Below are 11,027 nucleotides of genomic sequence, written 5' to 3' on the forward strand. Positions count from 1 at the left end.
CTGTCTCTCTCTCTCTCTCTCTCTCTCTCTCTCTCTCTCTCTCTCTCTCTCTCTCTCTCTCCCTCCCTCTCTCTCTCCGTCCCTCCCTCCTCTGTCTCTCTCTCTCTCTCCCTCCCTCCCTCCCTCCCTCCTCTCTCTCTCTCTCTCTCTCTCTCCCTCCCTCTCCCTCCCTCCTCTGTCTCCATCTCTTTGCACATGCATGAGGGCTGAGAGTGTAAAAGGATGAATAACGTTTTGTTACTTACTTAATGCAATATGCAGTAGTTACCACATACTGGGACTCCACCAGATTTCCGTGGCATGCATGAGTTCTACCACCAAAGCTGACGATGGACGACAGTTGGGCTGGCCTTCCTCCGATGATCTTTGGGCTTCTCGGCTGCCCCCCTCCCTCTGTGAGTGGAACAGAGTCAGCGGCCTGCTGCCCCCCTCCCTCTGTGAGTGGAACAGAGTCAGCGGCCTGCTGCCCCCCTCCCTCTGTGAGTGGAACAGAGTCAGCGGCCTGCTGCCCCCCCCCCTCCGTGAGTGGAACAGAGTCAGCGGCCTGCTGCCCCCCTCCCTCTGTGAGTGGAACAGAGTCAGCGGCCTGCTGCCCCCCTCCCTCTGTGAGTGGAACAGAGTCAGCGGCCTGCTGCCCCCCTCCCTCTGTGAGTGGAACAGAGTCAGCGGCCTGCTGCCCCCCTCCCTCCGTGAGTGGAACAGAGTCAGCGGCCTGCTGCCCCCCTCCCTCTGTGAGTGGAACAGAGTCAGCGGCCTGCTGCCCCCCCCCCTCCGTGAGTGGAACAGAGTCAGCGGCCTGCTGCCCCCCTCCCTCTGTGAGTGGAACAGAGTCAGCGGCCTGCTGCCCCCCTCCCTCCGTGAGTGGAACAGAGTCAGCGGCCTGCTGCCCCCCTCCCTCTGTGAGTGGAACAGAGTCAGCGGCCTGCTGCCCCCCTCCCTCTGTGAGTGGAACAGAGTCAGCGGCCTGCTGCCCCCCTCCCTCCGTGAGTGGAACAGAGTCAGCGGCCTGCTGCCCCCCTCCCTCCGTGAGTGGAACAGAGTCAGCGGCCTGCTGCCCCCCTCCCTCTGTGAGTGGAACAGAGTCAGCGGCCTGCAGCCCCCCTCCCTCTGTGAGTGGAACAGAGTCAGCGGCCTGCTCTGCACCTGTGGAAGAGACACAGACCCAGTGTTGGCAAGTAACTTAAGTAATATACTACTTTCAGTAATATTATTATTTTTTTCCCTGTGGAAGAGACACAGATCACCGATAATTAACAACTAAAGACTTTATACGGCCAATAGGCTATACTTCATTGTATATGATTCATTTTTTTAAAGTATCTAAAAAAAAGACTAACTCCAAATTATTATCCTATAAAGGGATAATAAATATCTCTATATTCTGATAATATCCTATATTATATCATTGATATAGTGTTAAATATCTCTATATTCTGATAATATCCTATATTATATATATCATTGATATAGTGTTAAATATCTCTATATTCTATAGTATCCTATATTATATATAGTGTTAAATATCTCTATATTCTATAATATCCTATATTATATTATCATTGATATAGTGTTAAATATCTCTATATTCTATAATATCCTATATTATATAACATTGATATAGTGTTAAATATCTCTATATTCTGATAATATCCTATATTATATCATTGATATAGTGTTAAATATCTCTATATTCTATAATATCCTATATTATATATATCATTGATATAGTGTTAAATATCTCTATATTCTATAGTATCCTATATATTATTTATATCATTGATATAGTGTTAAATATCTGTTAAACAGAAGTTGTGTTGTACCGCGTCCGCAGAGCAGGGCCACCAACACCACCACGCCCACGGTGGTGCCCACAGCGAGGCCAGCAGTGACGTAAGGATGCTTGGGACGGAGGCACTTCCTTCTTTTAGCCATGGTACGCAGAACCCCAGATCTGAAACACACACACAAGGACACACGCTTTAATCACAGCAGCGCCAGGACCAAACCTATAATACATATATATATTATATTATTATATATAATATATGACCTTCATAAATTAAACATAAGTCACAACAAGAACACGTTCCTATAGGTACCTACCCTAGGGGACACGGGGAGAACATGTGAGGGTACCTACCCTAGGGGACACGGGGAGAACATGTGAGGGTACCTACCCTATAGGGACACAGGGAGAACATGTGAGGGTACCTACCCTAGGGGACATGGGGAGAACATGTGAGGGTACCTACCCTAGGGGACACGGGGAGAACATGTGAGGGTACCTACCCTAGGGGACACGGGGAGAACATGTGAGGGTACCTACCCTAGGGGACACGGGGAGAACATGTGAGGGTAGCTACCCTAGGGGACACGGGGAGAACATGTGAGGGTACCTACCCTAGGGGACACGGGGAGAACATGTGAGGGTACCTAGCGCATCTCTCTCTCTCTCTCTCTCTCTCTCTCTCTCTCTCTCTCTCTCTCTCTCTCTCTCTCTCTCTCTCTCTCTCTCTCTCTCTCTCTCTCTCTCTCTCTCCCTCGTAATGACAGCACAGCAAGACGCATGCAGTCTCTGTGCGCACCTGATTGATTGATTGATTGAAATCTTTATTAACAGTTTGCAGAATTACAGTACATTTCAAGCACAAACTCAATACAAAGACTGTTAACTGTGAGTGGACGACCCAATTAAGCCTTACACTTGTTTACAACAGGGTCCACATTGTTCAATTCATCAAAACATTTAGAGACAAACAAATAGACACTTCTATGTAGTTAAAGAACAGAACAGGAATTCATCATATAGGAAGCGAAAAGGGAAAAAAAAAAAAAAAAAGTATATATACAGTGAGGGGAACAGGGGGATAAAAGAAAAGAAAACGAAAGACAGAGTGTAGGGCGCCTGCACACAACACCATGCGTTGATGCCATGTGTGCATATGTGCAGGCACCCAACACCACGTCCATACAAAAACATAGTACAATCCATAGTACAAAGACAGAGTGTAGGGCGCCTGCACACAACACCATGCGTTGATGCCATGTGTGCATATGTGCAGGCACCCAACACCACGTCCATACAAAAACATAGTACAATCCAGATACAAATTCAGCTTTTACAGAGGCCAGTTTCGAATTGCAGCCATCCGTAGGTGCCCTTTGAGAGCAGTTTTGAAGGAGCCAAGGGATTCACATGTCTTAATGACTGTTGGTAGGGCGTTCCACATTTTGGTCGCATAGGAGCGAAAAGAATTTAGTCCCTTGTTTGTGCCGAATCTGGGTTGTACATGGTTTGTTGCACTCCCTCTGGTGTTGTGGGTGTGGACTTCGTTTACATTAAGGAAGTATTTAGACAGGTACATGGGTATCTTGGTGGTGTATCTAATCTTGTGGACCAGACCCATTGCAAGATGCTGTACTCTGTCGTCGACCCTAAGCCATCCCAGCCTGTCAAAGTGGGCAGGGGTGAGGTGGGTTCGGGGGGTGAGGCCAAGTAGGAGCCTGACCAGTTTGTTTTGGGAGGTCTGGAGCCTTGTTTTAAGGGCCTTTGAGGTGCTGTGGTACCAGGAGGTGGATGCATAGTCAAAGAAACCTTGTACAAGGGCTCCTGTTAAGGTCTTCAAGGTGTTTTTGTCGACCAGTGAGGAGATCCTGTAGAGGAATCTTGTTCTTTGATTGACTTTTTTGATTACGTTGGTGGCCATCTTATCACCGGAGAGATTGGCCTCCAGGATGGAACCTAGGTAGGTAATTTGATCCTTCCGTGTGATAATATCTTCACCAACTCTAACCAAGAAGCCATCTGCCTTTTTGAGATTACTATTTGATCCGAAGAGAATGGATTCAGTTTTTCCCAGGTGTAAGGATAGTTTGTTATCAGCGAGCCAGGTGCAGATTCTACCGAGTTCAGAGCTGAGGGTCTTTTCAACCTGCAGTTTGTTCCTGTCCGAGACCAGCAGTGCTGAGTCGTCTGCGAACAGGAACAAGTTGCAGTCACAAGCTGAAGTCATGTCGTTTACATATATTAGGAACAGTAAAGGCCCTAGTATGCTTCCTTGTGGGACGCCACAGCTCACTGGGAGGGGGGGGGACAGTGTTCCGTTCACTTCCACCATCTGTTCTCTCCCCTCCAGGTAGGATTGCATCCAGCTCACTGATGTGCTATCAAAACCAATAGCTTTAAGCTTGTTAACCAGTATGGAGTGGTTCACGGTGTCAAAAGCCTTTTGGAGGTCCAGCATGACCATGCCGCAGTATTTTCCAGCATCCACCTCGTGTTTGATGTGGTCGCTCAAATAGAGAAGGCATGTGTCAGTGGAGTGGGATGTTCTGAAACCAGATTGGAACTCGTACAACAATTTATTAGTGGCAAGATACTTTTCAACCTGTTCATAGACTATTTTTTCCATCACTTTCGAGATGGAGCTTAGAATAGCGTAATGTGCGTAATGTGACTATATCGTTAGATTGGAAGACAATACAGTCTTGGCTGACGACACCAATTGAAAGTAGAGTTCCCAAGGATTATGGTGATTTTTAAATTTAAAAAATCGCTTAAGAAATGAACGAGATATGCCTAAGTAAAATGTCAGTGGTCTTGGCTAACAAAATGTATTTGTGTGCGATCCGCGACGGTGACGGGCGCGGCGGCACAATAGATTTACATTAATCTTTCAGATCATTTTCATCAACTTCATAGGCTATTGTACAATATGTGACATATTTCTTTCACCCGGTATTATTGATGTGAGTTGATCAAAATAGTAGGCCTATTGCCTATAATGCTTGACTTGTAGCCTATAGGCTACAGTATATAATGCCAGCATGCAGTTGTGTTGTGTAAAGCAATGTGACATTCTCTTTCTTTAAGACTATAAGGCAACCCTTGACTTGATAGGCTTTCTCAAATAGACTACTATTAATAATGCGACGGTAGCAGAAGTCCATTAACGTAATAAAAGACAGTCAAACTAATCACACAGTGACTTCCTCGTTGCAGTGATTGAACAGCCAACTCAACCGATTGTCTTGGACGTTTAAAAACACAAAGATCATAAAGAGAATAACAAATAGAACAAGCTCACGGTGTGAATCAAACTTTATCTTTATTTCTTTTTTTATTTGTCTTCTCTGTTCTGTTGCCTCGGGAGGTATAGCCACCGTGCCCCCTTCAATGGGTATTCTATAGATATAGGTTAAAATATATAAATTAGGCGCTGTGGTTTACACCTGCATAACTACTGCGCACTACAGGATGATATTATGCTCGCGCGTGGAAAATGGGTGAAATGATTAGCACGGCATATGTTTTTTCCTCCGTAGAACACTTCTCCGTGAGGTGCACGTGCACGCAATTTCAATTCAATTCAATTATTGGCATGAGAAAACATACGTTTACATTGCCAAAGCAGAAAGTACAATACACAGCAATACAATCAAAACAAAACAGCACGCACTCACACATGGGCAGCTGTAACCGAGCCCTAAGTCAAGGGCTGATCTGGTCCTGGGGTAATGTATGGGGTCTCTGAGACGAGCGGGTATAAAGTCCTTATAGGTCGATGTATGGATCTTGGTTCTTATCTTAAAACCGTCTTCTACTCGCTATAGCACCTATATTTACAGTGTTGAGATGTCAGAGGTCACTCTGACATCACGGTCATGATGTCGGAGCGACACCAGGTTCCTTCGTATAACAGCAGCAGTGCGCTGCCTCAATGCCTATAGGCTATATGCCATCCGTTTGGCCGACACAACAACCAGCTGTTATTAGTTATACACGCACTTCCACGCTAACTCTGGGAGCCCGGGATCGAACCGGGAACTTATACGGTTCCCATCCGCCCCGACTGTGCGTCAGGACGGCGTGTCGCATCGCATGCAGCGCCATGCCAGGCCAGAATAACTCCCTAAAACTCTTAGCTCCATAATTATGTGCTCTCTCCCTATACGCTCCTTCTGTAGCATCTCAGAGCTACAGAATTAGCACATATGGGGCTGTGTAACTCTCTGCATGGGCAGAGCGCTAGAATGTTCCCTTCTCACCGTTCTCAAAGAGAGACGGAACTTTAATATTTTATATATTTAGTCATTGATTTAAATAACCCGTATAACTGCTTCATCATTCCTACACAGGACACCAAAGTGTATAATGTCTATATGGCGACTGCTAAAGAATAAATATACATAATACCAATAATAGCCGGGTCATAAACAAAATAATAATATAAGGATCATAATATGATCGCTGTGTCTGTTTTACAATGCACGCATTACGCACAGCGCGTCCAAGAGCCCACATATTGGCGACGTGCATGTTGATCCCAACGCAGTAACACACAGTAACACACAGTAACACACAGTAACACACAGGCCAAAAACCAGTAGAATAAATAATACATTATACATTCTGTCTTAGATTTGCTGCTTCATAATAATTCCATACATTGCATTCATTCCACAGCTCCATTTCTCCATTAGATAGATGAGACAATTCTCTGAGTATAAATGCCACTTCTATGCCAGACTAATAACATGCGGACAATTTGCTGCATGGCATGCTGTGTTTGTTGGTCAACTCTATTTCCGTAATTTAAAATACTTATTCTGACTCTTTGTACCATATTTATAGACACTTATATGACAACGGGAAAAGTCCAGACATAACGGAAAAGTTAATTCACAATTATACACCAGGCTTGTATAATTATTGTCCTTCATTGCGGATCTGTTATATTGTGTACATATACAGGCTATACACAATTGTTGAATGCGTTTACCACAACAACACTATAAATGCAGCCATGCTATATATATTTCTCATCGGCATTTCATTCACTTTCAAAGCATTTTACATTTGATATGAAGTCTGTCGTAAAAGCATTTTACATTTGATATGAAGTCTGTCGTAAAAGCATTTTACATTTGATATGTCAAAGCATTTTACATTTGATATGAAGTCTGTCGGACTCGTATATATAGTGTCTTTCTTATATTCAGAGTAAAACATATATATAGGATACTTAATTATTACTTACATTGTGTAGTTTATAGACGCCCCGGCTTGGCTGGACATATCCGCCGCGCTCTCTGTCTCCATCTCTCTCTCTCTCTCTCTCTCTCTCTCTCTCTCTCTCTCTCTCTCTCTCTCTCTCTCTCTCTCTGTCTCTCTCTCTCTCTCTTCACCAGTGGAGACTGAACTAACTATAGTGTGATGAACTGCAGAGATGAAATGAGAACATGCAGAAAGCTCCTGCAATATACACTGCCTCCTTGATGACGCAATGAGTCAGGGCGGAGTCAAGCTGTCCTTGCACCCACACACACACACACACACACACACACACACACACACACACTCACTCACTCACTCACTCACTCACTCACTCACTCACTCACTCTCTCTCTCTCCCTGCTCAAAGGCCCTTAAAACAAGGCTCCAGACCTCCCAAAACAAACTGGTCAGGCTCCTACTTATTGGCCTCACCCCCCGAACCCACCTCACCCCTGCCCACTTTGACAGGCTGGGATGGCTTAGGGTCGACGACAGAGTACAGCATCTTGCAATGGGTCTGGTCCACAAGATTCGATACACCACCAAGATACCCATGTGTACCTGTCTAGATACTTCCTTAATGTAAACGAAGTCCACACCCACAACACCAGAGGGAGTGCAACGAACCATGTACAACCCAGATTCGGCACAAACAAGGGACTAAATTGTTTTCGCTCCTATGCCACCAAAATGTGGAACACCCTACCAACAGTCATTAAGACATGTGAATTCCTTGACTCCTTCAAAACCGCAAAGGGCACCTACGGAAGGCTGCAATTCGAAACTGGCCCCCGTAAAATAAGAATCTATGTAAAGGTGTGTGAATGGGTGAATGTAATGCACAATCTAGTAAAGGTGTGTGAATGGGTGAATGTAATGCACCATCTATGTACACACACACACACACACACACACACACACACACACACACGCACACACACACACTATATACACACATTTCAGCACCATAGACAGCGCCGCCTCCTATAGACTCATATGGCTCAGCCTCCTTCCACACACACACACACACACACACACACACACACACACACACACACACACACACACACACACGGATGCGCTGAGTTTAATTGTCTCCGCCAGGCCGAAGGCAGCTTGGGGAGACGGGATCAGAGAGTATGCCAACGATGAACCTCTGCCCCAAATCTTCCAGAACGTCCTGTTATAGCGCCACCATGAGGCAGATTCTCACATGTTTACCTGTAGATGCCAAGGTCAAACCTTTGACCTGTTTTTTTCACATCTGACTTTTCTAGCGCCACCAGGAGGCAGATTTCTGGATAAAAACTATGTCAGTGGTTCTCAAACTATTTCAGTTCAAGGACCCCCAAAATGTATGTATTCAGCCGCCGACCCCCATCTGAAAATATCTTGTTCCAGGGACTTTTTTACAAGGTCGTAGCGCGGCCGCGCTATGAGCTTGTAGATCTGCTATTTCTCAATAGACTAGGCCTTGTTATTCTGGGCGGGAACCCCTTTTGGTGTTTTAATTTAGCCATTGCAAAATAGCAGATCTACAAGCTCATAGAGTGGCACTCGGTGCTGCACTATACGACCTTGTAGGTCTGCTATTTGGTTTTAATCGTGAAAATTTGGCGCAAATCTTTGAATATACGGTATATTCTTTCAAAACGAACGTTTTTAACTCAACTCTTTGCTTCTGGGCGGGGTCCCTGGAACACCATATGTTCAGATGGGGGTCCGCAGACAAATACAGAGCATTCTGGGGTCCTTGACATGAAAAAGGTTGAGAACCAACTGACATAGAACCACTGACATAGAACCACTGACATAGAAGCATGAGGGGTTTTCTGAAAACTGGCAGTATTTAGAAGACATTTGTAGAATCTGTGAACTAGTTGGTGAACCATTCATTAACCAAGCCTTGTTTGACGTTCATAAACAGTGTGCTGCATACTGTAAGCTCTCTGTCTGCAGTGGGATTTCATAACGTCTCTGTCTTTGATCAGTGAACCTTCACTTCATTCCTTTTCTCAGCATTCTGTTTGATTTGGAAGAACTGCTTCTGCTTTGTGTGCCTTTAATTCATTAATGGAATTTCTACGTTTTATAGGACTTTCGGGGCGTTGTATTTGCTCTCTCTCTCTCTCTCTCTTTCACATGGACGTGGCTCAGAGGTAGAGAGGTAGAACAGCCGTACCAAGGTTCCCGGTTCGATCCCTGTGGGCTCCCCCAGAGTCAGTGTCCAAGAGTCCTTGAACAAGACTCTGAACCCCTGATTGCTCCTGATGTGCAGGTTGGTGCCTTGCATGGTTTCCTCCACCATGTTTCGCCAACTGCAGTTAATGTATACATCCTTTAATGTAAATATTTCACAGTCTGAGGACAAAGACATTCTGTAGCAAATATTACAGAGCAATATAATTATTGTTGGAGTATCATTTTTATAATAGTACAGAGTAATATAATTATTGTTGGAGTATAATTTATATAATAGTACACAGTAATATAATTATTGTTGGAGTATAATTTATATAATAGTACAGAGTAATATAATTATCGTTGGAGTATAATTTATATAATCATCAAGTTCACGGATGACACCACAATGACAATAAATGTAATCTAATCTAATCTAAAAAAAAACAGCTGGAATGTCCCAGGCAGAGAGCAGTCATGGTTAGCTGCAGAGAATAGCTATTATCCGTGACTTTGTTCTCGGTGGGTTCCTGGATCTAGTTATTAAAAATGTCTTCTGAAGGTTAACCCCGATATACCTACTGTAGGTATATTACTGTAGACTCGAGTACTGTACTGTACTACTGTATACCTACTGTAGAACTCATCTAAGTTTGGTCTTATGGGACAAACCACCTTCACACCTTGTATACAATAATAACTATATAAAAGTGAATACATAAAAGATGTGTAACTACTGATGGAATCTAATGTTTGTTGTGTGTGGGCTGAGTGGCTGTGTCACTTGGAGTTTAACAAGGACATGTTATCAGTGACACAGTGAGACAGTACTCCCTTCTGAACAAGAGCTCTTTCATGAGTTCAAGGTCTATTAGAACAGAAAAACACTGCATTGTTACTTTAAGGCATGTGAAAAACACTTTTGTTTTTTTTTACTTGAGACATTTTCTCATCCAAAAGTCTAAAGCAGTGGTTCTCAACCAGTGGTCCGGGGACCACCAGTGGTCCTTGTGGAGGTTCCAGGTGGTCCCCAGCTAAATGATGGAGAGTTGGTAACCAAATGGAGATATTTGACTCTTGAGGGTAAAATGAAACCATAATATGCTGTCAAGAGTAAAAGTTATTGTTAAACATCTGTATTACAAATTGATTTTATTATTGCGATTCATAATCACAAGCAGACCAGACAATACCACTGTGTGGTATACAGTACCTACATATGGTATACTGTATTTACCACTGCGTGGTAGCCTATTTCTCTCTCTCATAGCCTGGCGTTTCATAGCCAGATAATACCACTGCGTGGTAGCCTATTTCTCTCTCTCATAGCCTGGCGTTTCATAGCCAGATAATACCACTGCGTGGTAGCCTATTTCTCTCTCTCATAGCCTGGCGTTTCATAACCAGATAATACCACTGCGTGCAGGTAGCCTATTTCTTTGCATTGCAAAGGCAGTAGATTATTACGTCTGGCTACGCAGCGAGACTATAGCTCTCTCTCATTGTGCGTCAGAGTGGATACAAAGCGCCCATGTTCTCTTCATGAGACAACTGTCAATCTGTCATCTATATTATTTAGCTAATCCTCCTCATACTTCAAACTATAGCCTGGTAGACAATAAGGCAATCCAGTTGGTCTAGTTTTAAAATGTATTTTGGCAGGCCTTGATGCCGTCCTAATGACTGATTTTACACTTGCTGAAATTAGCCGATCTACGAGCTTGTAGAGCAGCTATTTTCAGCATGCAACCAAGTGTAAAATGACTTGTACTGGATCTCTTGTCCACTG

This window comes from Protomyctophum bolini (assembly GCF_963924005.1).
Source record: "Protomyctophum bolini genome assembly, chromosome: 21".
Taxonomy (NCBI): Eukaryota; Metazoa; Chordata; class Actinopteri; order Myctophiformes; family Myctophidae; genus Protomyctophum; species Protomyctophum bolini.